Genomic DNA, 14,315 nt, shown 5'->3' with positions numbered 1-14,315 from the left:
AAAGGGTAGGTAACAACACATGCGCCGTGCTGATCCTCAACACGGGGACCCTCAAGAGTGCGTGCTCTGTCTGCTCCGGTACTCCCTGTTCACTCATGACAACAGTGGTAGGCCTGATCACCGACAACAATAAGACAGCCTAGAGGGAGGAGGTCAGAGACCTGGCCGTGTGGTGCCAGGACATCAACCTCTCCCTCAACATGATCAAGACAAAGGAGTTGATTGTAGACTACAGGAAAAAGAGGACCAAGCACACCCCCATTCTCATCGACAGGGTTGCAGTATAGTATCACCAACAAACTAACATGGTCCAAGCACACCAAGACAGTCGTGAAGACAAAACCTATTCCCCCTCAGGTGACTGAAAAGATTTGGCATGGGTCCTCAGATCCTAAAAAGTTCTACAGCTGCACCATCGAGAGCTGACTGGTTGCATCACTGCCTGGTATGGCAACTGTTCGGCCTCCGACCGCAAGGCACTACAGAGGGTAGTGCGAATGTCCCAGTACATCACTGGGGCCAAACCTCCTGCCATCCAGGACCTCTATACCAGGTTGTGTCAGGGGAAGGCCCTAAAAATTGTCAAAGACTCCAGCCACTCTAGTCATAGACTGTTCACTCTGCTATCGCATGCCAGGTTCACTCTGCTACCAGCAAGCCAGGTCTAGATCAAAAGGCTTCTAAACAGCTTCTACCCCCAAGACATAAGACTCCTGGACACCTAATCAATGGCTACCCAGAGTATTTGCATCCCCCCCCCCTCCCTCTTATTACACCGCTGCTACTTTCTTTTGCTGTCATCTATGCATAATCACTTCAATAACTCTACCTACATGTACATATTACCTCAACTAACCCGTGCCCCTGCACACTAACTCTGTACCGGTACTCCCCTTTATATAGTCTCGCTATTGTTATTTTACTGCTGCTCTTTAATTACTTGTTACTTTTATTTCTTATTCTTGTTTTGTATTTTTTTTTTACTGCATTGTTGGTTAGGGGCTCGCAAGTAAGCATTTCACTGTAAGGTCTACTACACCTGTTGTATTCGGCGCATGTGACTAATACAATTTGATTTGATTACAAGGACAATTCATAGGTGACCAACATCTCAGAATCAGAAGTTAGCCTATAGGCTCGTTTTCCTCTGTAGTCCCTTGACAGAGTAAATAAATATTGATAGCTGGTAGCTAGAAAACAGTCTGTCTGGTGTGATATGCGTCTCGAATAAACCCTGGTGGTTATTAGATACTCAACAGGACATTCCTCCTCCAGAAAACCTATGTTCCTCGGATGTTAATGAAGACATGGTTGTGGTCTGGTGTGCTGAGCAGTTATTTTTTCCCAGTTTAATGTCTTGTTAGTGGCACATCTCACTACGCTCAGCCTCCCAGTCCCTCCCCAATGTGATTTGAGGTGACTGTTTTCTCAATGCATCATCGAGACGCTCCCAGAAAGCAATAAAGTGACAGAAAACACAGCAGTATTACAGGAAAGGAACATCGTGTCCCAGTCTATTCCTCACAGATGGGCAGTCTCATGAAAATATACAGTTTAGTCCGTGTGATTATAGGATGGAGTCTTGGATGTTGTATTGTGTCCGGAGCCAATTTGCATTGAATTTTGACCAGCCAGTGTGATCATTTTAATGAAGCAAGATGTAGTTGATTATACAATACTTATACAATACAGTGAGTTGAAGAAATCACATTGTGTCCCTGTTTCAGTAAAGTAGGAGGCTGTGGTTGGATTTGGTCCTATCAGGATGAATAGCTCTTTGAAGCAGAGAGAGGTAGAGACCGTATTTTATTCAGCATGTTATTCAGCATAAACAGATGTTAACTTTTTACCTTTCAGCAATTGCAGTTGCAGATTGAGGTCACGGGTGGTCAGTGAATTAAATAACCCTGACCAAGAACTTTCCTCGAATCTCATTCTCGAATTCCAGCAGATTCTCCAGCAGTATCACTCTCTTAACAGTCTTGTGACAGATGTTAACATTTAAATGTTAACCAAAAATAATAGCTAGCCAAAGCATAGGCTAGATTTGGCTTCTGCGTGTAATGTAAACGCAGGAAACAGGAGCAGATGGTGAGTTCAATAATAACGAACATGGATAATTACAAAACAAGAGAAGCGTCTGGACATGAAAACTAAACCAATACTGCCTGAAGAGTGATGCTAGTGCTATATATAGGGGAAGTAATCAAGGTAGTGATGGAGTCCAGGTGTGCCTCATGATGGTGTGCAGGTGTCCGTAATGACTAATGAGGGTTGCCAGAACTGGTGGGTAGTAGACCGGTGATGCCGTAGAGGGGGAGCGGGAGTAGAAGGGGGAATTTTCGGTGTTCAGTGACTTTACTTTCCTTGAGATATTTCAACAACTGGATTGGAGTCCACCTGTGGTAAATTCAATTGATTGGACCTGATTTGGAAAGGCAAACACCTGTCTATATAAAGGTCCGACAGTTGACAGTGAAATAAATAATTGTCCATAGAGCTCTGAGAAAGCATTGTGTCAAGGCACAGATCTAGGGAAGGGTACCAAAACATTTCTTCAGCATTGAAGGTCCCTAAGAACACAGTGGCGTCCATCATTCTTAAATTAAAGAAGTTTGGAACCACCAAGACTTTTCCGGGCTGCCCGGCCAAACTGAAAAATCGGGGGAGAAGGGCCTTTTCAGCGAGGTAACCAAGAACCCAATTGTCACTCTGACAGAGCTCCAGAGTTCCTCTGTGGAGATGGGAGAACCTTACAGAAGGACAACCATCTCTGCAGCACTCCACCATCAGGCCTGCATGGTAGAGTGGCCAGACGGAAGCCACTCCTTAGTAAAAGGCACATGACAGTCAGCTTGATTCTCTGGTCTGATGAAACCAAGATTGAACTATTTGGCCTGAATGCCAAGCATCACATCTGGAGGAAACCTGGCACAATCCCGACGGTGAAGCATGGTGGTGGCAGCATCATGCTGTGGGGATGTTTTTCAGCAGCAGGGACTGGTAGACTAGTCAGTATTGAGGGAAAGATGAACGGAGCAAAGTAAAGAGAGATCCTTGATGGAAACCTGCTCCAGAGATCTGATCTCAGACGGGGGTAAATTCACCTTCCAACAGGACAACGACCCTAAGGACACAGCCAGGACAACGCAGGAGTGGCTTAATAAAACAAGACCAGAAAATATCTGTGCAAAATATCTGTGCAGTGACGCTCCCCATCCAATCTGACAGAGCTTGAGAGGATCTGCAGAGAAGAATGGGAGAAACTTCCCAAATACAGCAGTGTCAAGCTTGTAGTGTCATACCCAAGAAGACTCTAGGCTGTAATCGCTGCCAAATGTGTTTCAACAATGAACTGAGTAAAGGGTCTGAATTCTTATGTAAATGTGATAATTCTGTTTTTTTATTTTATACATTTGCAAGAATTTCTTTGCTTTGTGATTATGGGATATTTTGGGTAGTTTGATGAGAAAAAAAGAACAATTTAATATATTTTAGAATAAGGCTGTAACGTAACAAAATGTGGAATAAGTCAATGGGTCTGAATACTTTCAGAATGCGCTATAAGCTATAGTTGTCAATCAAAAAATATGTTTTTCAGTTTTAATGTCAGTTTTAAGCATACTGTATGTATCAAAAGCCCTCAACACGTGCACACACAGACACGTGCACACGCACAGACACGTGCACACGCACAGACACGTGCACACGCACTCATAATTAACAAGCACATGAACACGCACATTTTCCATTCATGGACATTATATGTGACCCAGGCAGTGTTTTCTTTGATTTCATCAGCTGTGTTGAATCAGTCTGAGATCCCTTTGGTCAGACTGTTTAGTGTCTGAGAGAGGGTGTCTGGAAGACGCCTGATAGAGCACAGCTCCATGGCTGTACATGTGTATTGGTTAACAGTGGTTGATCAAAGGACTGGCTGAGACGGCTGTTCAGAAAGCAGCTCTGGTAGGCTCTGAGAGGAGACAGTGGGTTGATTGACAGGGCATCTTCAGACATGGGATTGGGGGTACGAAACTGTTACTCGAGTGCAATTTCTCTCGCTCTCTCTCATACACACGCGCAGGCACGCACACACTCTCTCTGCTCTTATCTTCTTCTTCAAAGAGAATATTAAACCCTCATGCTTACCCAATAGAAACACAACAATACACCCAAGATAAAAGGTATCTCTTCTGGTATTTTGTCTAATCTGTCTACAACTGATAAATCTGGATAAGCTTTGTATCCATTCATTATGACAAATTGACCAAGATGCTTATTTTTCAAAGCTGTCATGGCCGAAAGGTGAGGAAGGCTTTACTGAATAGACGAGACATCAATTGCTAGGGTACTCTTTTTTTAAATGTTCGTACCTGTAAAAGAGACAAATGTCTTTCCTGTCTTTTCCTTTGGGTTGAGTGAAGACGATGCTGAGATTGACATGCAGAGTTTGAGTTTCCATCACAACGGGCTCTGCAGCTCCATTCATATGTCTCAGTAACTCCTCCACAGTTGTGATGAAGAGACCAGTCAGATGGCCTGTCAGTCTTTGATCCCAGCGTTGTTAGTTACTGCCCATTACATAAAATAAAAACACTAACACTTCCTAATACAGTATTAGCAAGGTAAAGGTTCTCTCTACTGATGAAGTTCTGCAAAGATCAACTTCCTTCCCTAGCGGGTCAACACTGACAACCACAAGACTCCAGATGATCCGTCAACCAATGAGAATGCTTTATTACATAAGGCCATCATGGCAACTTTGAAATCGACGGATGCATTGACTTATCCAAAACGCAGTTTCATTTAGAAGTGATTACACTTGCCCCTAATGCCTTCAGAGATAAGTGCTTTCATAACAACCTAGGTACGTATTCATGGTGCAGTGCTTCATGAAGGAAGGAAGGAAGAAAGGAAGGAAGGAACCCAGCTAGAAAATTGGGTTCCTTGAATGTACGTTTTTGGTTTCACATTAGTTCTGGGAACAAAGCCATGAGTTTCCTGACTGGTAAAAATTCTAATGTTTAGCCTATTCTGGGAACGCACATTTTTACGTTGCAGGGAGGTTCACGAGAACGTTGTTCCCTAAACATTTTATTAACGCTGTGATAATGGAAATTATAGGTTATTTGGATGTTTTTTTTAAACTTTCACTGAATGTTTCAATAACACTATTATTTTGGGTTAACGTTTGTAACTCCAAGCACAGATAAGACACAAGGAATCATGCAAATACATTTTTTATTGTGACAAGGCATCAGTGCAATTTGAACTTATCGTCTTCTGTTCTCTATCCATGGAATTAGTCCACTGCGCCAACAGGATGGAGCTAGCACGTCATTTTAGGCATACAATGCTGTTCATTTTAGTCTATTCAAACAGACCCCATTCAAAGGAAACAAACACTCATTAAGATCAGCTGTGGTCAATTAGTGGGTGCGGTTTTACACCTGAACACACCTAACAATAGAGGATAGAGAGTTTTGTTGATGCTGAGAATGGAATGTGTTTAAATCATATTCTTAGAACGTTCTTGAATGTTACTAAAGTTCTCATGCAAGGTTCTTAACATTCTCAGAACAATTTGAGAACATGACTTTAAATAGAATGAGAACCTGTAGGAAACGTTATGCTGAAGTACTGAAATTCCCACAGAAGAACGTTGTTTATTAATGTTGTCTGAACTATGAGAACATTCCCAATGTCAAACCAGTTAGAGAAACTTCCTATTATTCATATCAATTACTATTAACATTTTAATGTAATGTAACCATCTTTTAACTTTAAGGAAACATTCTGTTAAAGTAATGAAATACCACTATATATTTTTTGTCCAAGTTCCTTAAATGGGCTGAGAATGTTCTAAAGCCACTATCCTGCACAATTCCCAGAAAATTGTGGGAAGGTTGTAAGCAAAATCACCATAGGAAAATCACGCTAACCAAAACATATGGTTCTCAGAACGTTATGGGTCAGCTGGGAAAGTTTAGGGGTGAGAATGAAGGCTACATTGAGGTCTTTGGAAATGCAATTTTGTATATTTACATTTTAGTCACTTAGCATACACCCTTATCCAGAGCGACCTGAAGGAGCAATTAAGATTAAGTGCCTTGCTCAAGGGCATGTTGACAGATTACCTAGTCGGCTCATTGATTCAAACCAGCAACCTCTCAGTCACTGGCCCAGCAATCTTAACCCGCTAGGCTACCTGCCACCCATATATGAAGCTTAATATCTACAAAGTTAACTTTCAACTTTTAGAACTTCCTCTGTAAATCCAGAACTAAGATGGCAGTGTCTAGCCTTAGATAAACCTTAATGCTGTATAACGTCTTGCATCTCTAATCCATGTTATCCTTTTATGAAGCAAGCCTCATTGCAATACCTCTTAACGGTACCTGCAGGGTTTCATCACAGCAGATTGACAATGATTTCCTGCTGATAACAAAATGAATGTCAGCTCTGTCAGGGAACCGGAAAGGTTTCATCACACAAATGGATTGCCAACGACTGAGAAACCATGCGGAACGCAATAACCAAGGTCAGGTCATCTGTACAATTAAATATGTACGATAAATGGAAACCAGTTAGAGTCTGAATTTGACGTAAATTAAATATACATTTTCTTTAACATAGGGTCGTTCAATATGATTTCAATCACTTTCTGAGAGCACCCCTTTTGATTTGAATGAAACCTTCCACACTGTACATGTTTCCCCATGGTAGAAGTGTTCAGGAAGTTACTTTTTGGACCTGAATGCCAAAACAGTCAGGTGTTAGAGGTGCTCAAAAGGTGACCCATTTTGCATACCTCACCCATGAGACATCCATGTCTTCATCACTGGAAAAGATAAATTGTTGAGTTTGAAATCATTTAAAAGCTTACAAACAGGGTTGTCAAACTGCTCTATAATGTTTTATTAGTATAACTAGCCTAAACATCAAATGGCTTCAGAGGTGGCACTAATTTTGTACGATTTTAGATAATAATCTTACCTATTGTAACGCTTTTCTTCCTGGGAAGGAGAAGCGGACAAAAACGCAGCGTGGTTAGGATTAAACATCTTTAATCAAGACGAATACTGGGGAAAAACACTACAAATACACAAAACAATAAATGTGAAAACCAAAACAGTCCTGTGTGGTGAAACAGACACGGAAACAACCACCCACAAAACCCCACACAAAACAGGCTACCTAAATATGGTTCCCAATCAGAGACAAATGACTAACACTTGCCTCTGATTGAGAACCATATCAGGCCCAAACACAGAAACAGACAAACTAGACATCCAACATAGAATGCCCACTCAGATCACACCTTGACCAAACAAAACATAGAAACATACAAATCAAACTATGGTCAGGGTGTGACACCTATAAGATGTTCTTATCAGAAGCCCATTCATATCTTATTCAGACAAGAATAACTGGGGTTATGGGGGTTCATAAAGGGCAGTTGATTAAATCGATGGCATCAGACATTATTCTCTGGCAGGGTGCATTATCTTCATTACAACCTCCTGGTGGTTTTAATCTGAGATAGGAGCTGGGAGAGATGGAGGGGGTAAACCAAGGTGAAGATAGCAAAGAAATGTCCAGCCTTCCCATGGCCCCTTTATGGTGTTCTTAAAAAAGCTGGACATTGCCACAATGTAATTTGGTAGCATAGTATATGTTGTCTATTTCTTTTATAGCATAAAGTTAACCCCCCCCCCCAAAAAGTATATCAGGGACCAACTGACTCACATACTTCCAGAGTTATACCATAATTATACCAAACCGTTTCAACACACATCCGGAGACATTAGTAACACCTGGATTAATTAGCACACATAAAATAACACTTTTACAAAACAACCAACCACCCTCTTCTCTCCAGGTTATTGATTTCATAATTAGTCTCTAAATGGGGCTAACGATGTCAGTGGAGGCTCTGCCAGAAGCAAGTTAAATGGGTATGTGTCACCTTCTTACTTCCTATCTGTGCTGTGGCTGGAGTTCATCATTGTGGAGCACAGCCAATGATGTTGCAGTACGTCTATGACTGTGGAGCCCAGCTTATGCTACAGAGGTACACGAGTCTAGCAATAAGAGGAGGTCCTCAAAGGATGAAACCATATATCATGACTGTGATGCTATGTAATAAGACAGCTAATGACGGACAGGTAATGTGTATGTCTATGAGTCCAACCGGAAGAGGACCATAGAGGATGAACCGATATCATGACTGTGTTGGTAATACGTACACAGGATGTAATGGCAACACTTTATAGACTGAAGGTATAAGGTTTGATTACCAAAAATATGTGTTTATATTGTCACATACAGTGTATTCGGAAAGTATTCAGACCCCTTGACTTTTTTCACATTTTGTTACGTTACAGCCTTTTTCTACAATGGATTAAATAGTTTTTTCCCCTCATCAATATAAACACAATACTCCATGACAAAACGAAAACAAGTTTTTAGATATTTTTGCAAATTTATATAACATAAAATACAGGAAACCTTATTTACAAAAGTATTCAGACCCTTTTGCTATGACATTTGAAAAAGAGCTCAGGTGCATCCTGTTTCCACTGATCATCATTGAGATGTTTCTACAAATTGATTGGAGTCCCCTGTTGGTAAATTCAATTGATTGGACATGATTTGGAAAGGCATACACCTGCCTATATAAGGTCCCACACTTGAAAATAGCTGTGCAGCGACGCTTCCCATCCAACCTGACACAGCTTGAGAGGATCTGCAGAGGAGAATTGGAGAAACTCCCCAAATACAGGTGTGCCAAGCTTGTAGCATCATACTCAAGAAGACTCAAGTGAGTAAAGGGTCTGAATAGTTTGCAAACATTGCAAAAATGTCTAAAAACCTGTATTTGCTTTGTCATTATAGGATAGTGTGTAGATTGACAAAATCTATTTAATAATTTTCAGAATAAACTTAACAAAATGTAGAGAAAGTCAAGGGGTCTGAATACTTTCCTAATGCAGTGTGCAGTGAAATGTGTTGTTTTACAGGGTCAGCAAATTAGGGTTAACTTCTTCGGGATCCATCCACGGGATGGTTGAGCTAACGTAGGCTAATGCGATTAGCATGAGGTTTTAGGTAACAATAACATTTCCCAGGACATAGACATATCTGATATTGGCAGAAAGCTTAAATTCTTGTTAATCTAACTCCACTGTCCAATTAACGTAGCTATTACAGTGAAATAATACCATGCTATTGTTTGAGGAGAGTGCACAATGCTGAACATGAACATTTATTAACAAATTAGGCAAATTTGGGCAGTCTTGATGCAAAATTTTGAACAGAAATGCAATGGTTCATTGGATAAGTCTAAAACGTTGCACATACACATCTAAATTGCACCTGGGCTAGAATAATACTTTATGGCCTTTCTCTTGCATTTCAAAGATGATGGTACAAAAAAAAAAGAACGATTGTTTTTTTCTTTGTATTATCTTTTACCAGATCTATTGTGCTATATTCTCCTACATTCTTTTCACATTTCCGTATTCATCAATCTGGCTAAGGCTTTCGACTCTGGTTCACCAACTACTTCTCCGATTGAGTTCAGTATGTCAAATTGGAGGGCCTGTTGTCCGGACCTCTGGCAGTCTCTATGGGTGTGCCACAGGGTTCAATTCTCGGGCCGACTCTCTTCTCTGTATACATCAATGATGTCGCTCTCGCGGCTGGTGATTCTTTGATCCACCTCTACGCAGAAGACACTGTGTTAACTAACCTCCAGATGAGCTTCAATGCCATACAACTCTCCTTCCGTGGCCTTCGACTGCTCTTAAACGCAAGTTAAACTAAATGCATGCTCTTCAACCGATCACTGCCGCCCTTGCCTGCCCGTCCAGCATCACCACTCTGGACGGTTCTGACTTAGAATATGTGGACAACTACAAATACCTAGGTGTCTGGTTAGACTGTAAGCTCTCCTTCCAGACTCACATTAAACATCTCCAATCCCAAATTAAATCTAGAATCGTCTTCCTATTTCGCAACAAAGCATCCTTCACTCATGCTGCCAAACATACCCTCATAAAACTGACCCTCCTACCGATCCTCGACTTCGGCGATGTTATTTACAAAATAGCCTCCAACACTCTGCTCAACAAATTGGATGCAGTCTATCACAGTGCCATCCGTTTTGTCACCAAAGCCCCATATACTACCCACCACTGTGACCTGTATGATCTCGTTGGTAGGCCCTCACTTCATACTCGTTGCCAAACCCACTGGCTCCAGGTCATCTACATCTAGCCTTATCTCACCTCACTGGTCACCATAGCAGCACTCACTGGTCAATCCCAAAGCCAATTCTTCCTTTGGCCACCTGGAGACTCTTACCTCCCTCACTAGCTTTAAGCACCAGCTGTCAGGGCAGCTCACAGATCACTGCACCTGTACATAGCTCATTTGTAAATAGCCCATCCAATCTTCCTCATCCCCATACTGTATTTATTTATTTATTCATCTTGCTCCTTTGCACTCCAGTATCTCAACTTGCACATTCATCTTCTGCACATCCTACCATTCCAGTGTTTAATTGCTATATTGTAATTACTTTGCCACCATGGCCTATTTATTGCATTCCCTCTCTTATCCTACCTCATTTGCACATACTGTATATAGATTTTTCTACTGTATTATTGATTGTATGTTTGTTTATTCCATGTGTAACTCTGTGTTGTTGTATGTGTCGAACTGCTTTGCTTTATCTTGGCCAGGTCGCAGTTGCAAATGAGAACTTGTTCTCAACTAGCCTACCTGGTTAAATAAAGGTGTTCTCAACTAGCCTACCCGGTTAAATAAAGGTGTTCTCAACTAGCCTACCTGGTTAAATAAAGGTGTTCTCAACTAGCCTACCCGGTTAAATAAAGGTGTTCTCAACTAGCCTACCCGGTTAAATAAAGGTGTTCTCAACTAGCCTACCCGGTTAAATAAAGGTGTTCTCAACTAGCCTACCCGGTTAAATAAAGGTGTTCTCAACTAGCCTACCCGGTTAAATAAAGGTGTTCTCAACTAGCCTACCTGGTTAAATAAAGGTGAAATAAAAATAAATCAAATAAAAAATTTCCACAAACTTCAAAGTGTTTCCTTTGAAATGGTACAGAGAATATGCATATCCTTGCTTCAGGGCCAGCTACAGGCAGTTAGATGCAGCTATGGTGGTAGCTAACTCACTTCTAAGTCTGACTAATACAGTAAACTAGGACCAACAAGCCGTAACAGTGTCATTGGCCTGAATCTAATCCAATCTGGAGCTACAGTCAGTCTACATCTGTAAAGCATTGAATTAGGGTTTCCACTAGGTACCACAGCCACACGTCAAAATTGGCTATATCATACAAATTCCTGAAAACAAAAAAATGCTTTCTTATTTTAAAGCTAGGGTTAGACATAAGGATCGCAGTGTAGTTAGGGTTAGGTTTAAAATGGGTTGGAACCAAAATTATTTTCCAATCTTTCCTTTTTAACAGAACCATTATTTTTTCATTCCCTTCCACTGTTTCGGATCTTTGAATGTTTTTGAACTTCCAATTTGGTTTAACGTTGGACCAGAGCAAATGTTAGCTAGCTAGCTACTTAGCTAATCAGCTTTTCTGTGCAGAGCAGCACTAGAATTAAAAACACGTCTTACCTTTCTGGAGTTAATGAATCAGGTTGGTGACATTTGGATTTAAGCGTCCTCCCTGTTCCATTTATAGGAACGGTCACAGTTAGGGCACGTCTGCATGATGCTGAGGGTCCCCTTGCTTGTCTTCTCTATGTTGCTACCATTGAACTAACATTGAAAAAGTCGATCCATTCTTCTCTAATTAACCCTCCTGTTATGTTGTGTGTCATTTTGACACATTTCCACTTTTGAGTTGTCTAAAATACTAGTTAATCTCTCTTTTTCTCCATGAAATTAAATTACTTTTCCTCATTTAGGGTCATGAACCTAACTTCAAAATGTGGACACACTGATGTGTTGTGGAATGTCTGTGTAGATTTTGGAGACAAACATGATTGTGGGTCATTTTGACCCGGAGGCTTTCATGTGTATAGATATTTGCACAGGTCCAAATTATACAAGCGTATTTGATGTATTTTGTTTGGACTGGTTCTCATTGCATTTTTAGAATTATGTTTTGGTGAAAAGGAGCTTTCCCAAGCAAGAGCAGCAGATCTCTGACACAGACACTCAAAAGTGAGCTCCAAAAAAATGTTCAGTCAACGAAGCCTCGTCACAAATTCTAGACTCTGACAGTCAAATAGAAGAAGAGGTTTCAGAGACAGAGGAGATTTCAGAGATGGAGGACAATGTTGTCGATGATCCAGACTGTGAATTCTTCTTTGGTGAAGAGGATTCAGAGGAGTCTGACATACCATCTCCTCCATCAGATGAGAGAGAGAGCATGCGACAACCATCACCCAGAGAGGAGAGGACATAAAAGTCTAAAGATGGTACTATAGAATGGTCACCGTCACCACAACAAAGTCAAGGTAGACTGTCAGCTTCCAATGTAATCAGAATTGTTCTAGGGCCTACACGATTTGCTCTGCCCCCCTCGACAAGACAGTAAAACCAGCACCACTTTTGCAGAATGCAATGACTACATCTGCAGAAAGCACACACGTACATTTTATTCAACATGTGGAGAAAAGACTGAAGGGATCATTTTGACTAATAGGGTCAAAATCACACCTGAGTGTTACTGTTACTGGGAAATGCAAGACAAATGCCTACATGTGAGAAGGAAATACGCTTAACAAATAGTTCTTAAATATAGAGTTTTTAAAATCAAATGTTCTTGTATTTCTTCTTTCTGTGTCCTGACCATAGAAAGCCTTTATTTTCTATGGTAGAGTAGGTCAGGGCGTGACTAGGGGTTTAGTTTAGTTTATATTTTCTATGTGGGGTTCTAGTTTGTTTTTTCGATGTTGGTGTTTTAGTATGATTCCCAATTAGAGGCAGCTGGCTATCGTTGTCTTTAATTGGGGATCATACTTAAGCAGCATGTGGTCAAAGGTCAAAACAGTTTTGAGTTTTGTCCCAATTCATCTTCATCATCTAGCCTGGTGGAACCACATATCATGAAATCTGAAGTGAAATAGAATGAATGCAGCGATCAGGATGGTTCCATAATGCTAGTCCATAACCACCATTGATAATGAAATCAGTGGTCTGTGTGTGTGTTTGACAGACCAGTATCTTTGTGGGGCCGGGAGCAGATCTATGCTGCCATGCCCATCAATGGGGCTCTGGCAAAGACCTTACCTCCAGCCTAGCCTCCTGTCTGCTCACCAATGGTCGTCGATTGGGAGACCATAATTGGGTAGGTTTTATCTGACTTGTTCAACCTTCAACATGGTACCTGTTTTTGTTACAGATCTTGCCTATCCTAACTGCCATTGGTAATAGAACAATGACTGTGTGTTCACAGAAACATGTATGGAGCCAGCACATGGAGACTTGCAAGATGATGTGATGAAGTCCAAACTGACAGACAGGCTTGGTAATGATTCCTCTAAATGGAGAGAGACCTGTCACTCGGAATTAAAAGTTTACTAGCTACAACTTCTACATGTATTGTGTTTTTTTTATTTATTATTGAATGGTATAAGTCAATATGGGGAGGGAGAAACCATGTGTATTCTGCACCAGGGAACTTCTGTTGTGGAAATGGGACACCACACAGGAAGGCATGACCACTGACATGTTTACCAAGGTAGCCCCATTGCCACCAGATAAAATGCCGATAGGCGCAGTATCTGTATGACAATGAAAGGGGAAAGGTGCACATTGTTATATTAGTAGAACACTGCCTCTATGGTAATATGTAAAGGGTTGTTTATTCTACATGAACTTGATACTACATTTGAAAGTTATCAAACTGCTTAGTTTATAATATCTACATAACCTGACCTCTTCAAAGCTTCCTCCGGCATCTCCCCATGCATTTGCCTGTAGTTATTGAACTCAACCTGTTTGTTGTGATTGAGTGGGGGGGAAACCGCTGGGGGCAAGGGAAATATAAGACATCCCGTAAGAGCGTTCGTGCAAAACCCAACGCAATGCAAGAAGTCTAAACGGTTTGGCCATGTGTCAAGTGTTTGCAGACGGAAGGAATGTGTTATTGAAGAGTCTGTGAATGTAAAATGTTGCAACTGTGGTGTGGATCATATTCCTGAATTCCCTGAGTGCCCTGTTAGGGTGAAAGAGGTTGAGGGGTCAAGGATCGAAGCTGTACAGCAAATCTCCTACTGTATGTGGAGGCGGTGAAGAGCGTTGAAAGGGGCAAGAGGCC

General features: G+C 41.2%; 1 long non-coding RNA gene across 1 annotated transcript; it reads left to right on the top strand.

Moving 5' to 3' along the window:
- Positions 1-13,059: 13,059 nt before the first annotated feature.
- On the top strand, positions 13,060-13,585 carry LOC116357035 (uncharacterized). Its single transcript, XR_004205345.1, has 2 exons — positions 13,060-13,343; positions 13,452-13,585. It is a non-coding gene; the product is annotated as an uncharacterized LOC116357035 (long non-coding RNA).
- The last annotated feature ends 730 nt before the right edge of the window (positions 13,586-14,315 follow it).

This window comes from Oncorhynchus kisutch, linkage group LG24, assembly GCF_002021735.2.
Source record: "Oncorhynchus kisutch isolate 150728-3 linkage group LG24, Okis_V2, whole genome shotgun sequence".
Lineage (NCBI taxonomy): Eukaryota > Metazoa > Chordata > Actinopteri > Salmoniformes > Salmonidae > Oncorhynchus > Oncorhynchus kisutch.
This window is presented reverse-complemented; position numbering and strand designations above follow the sequence as displayed.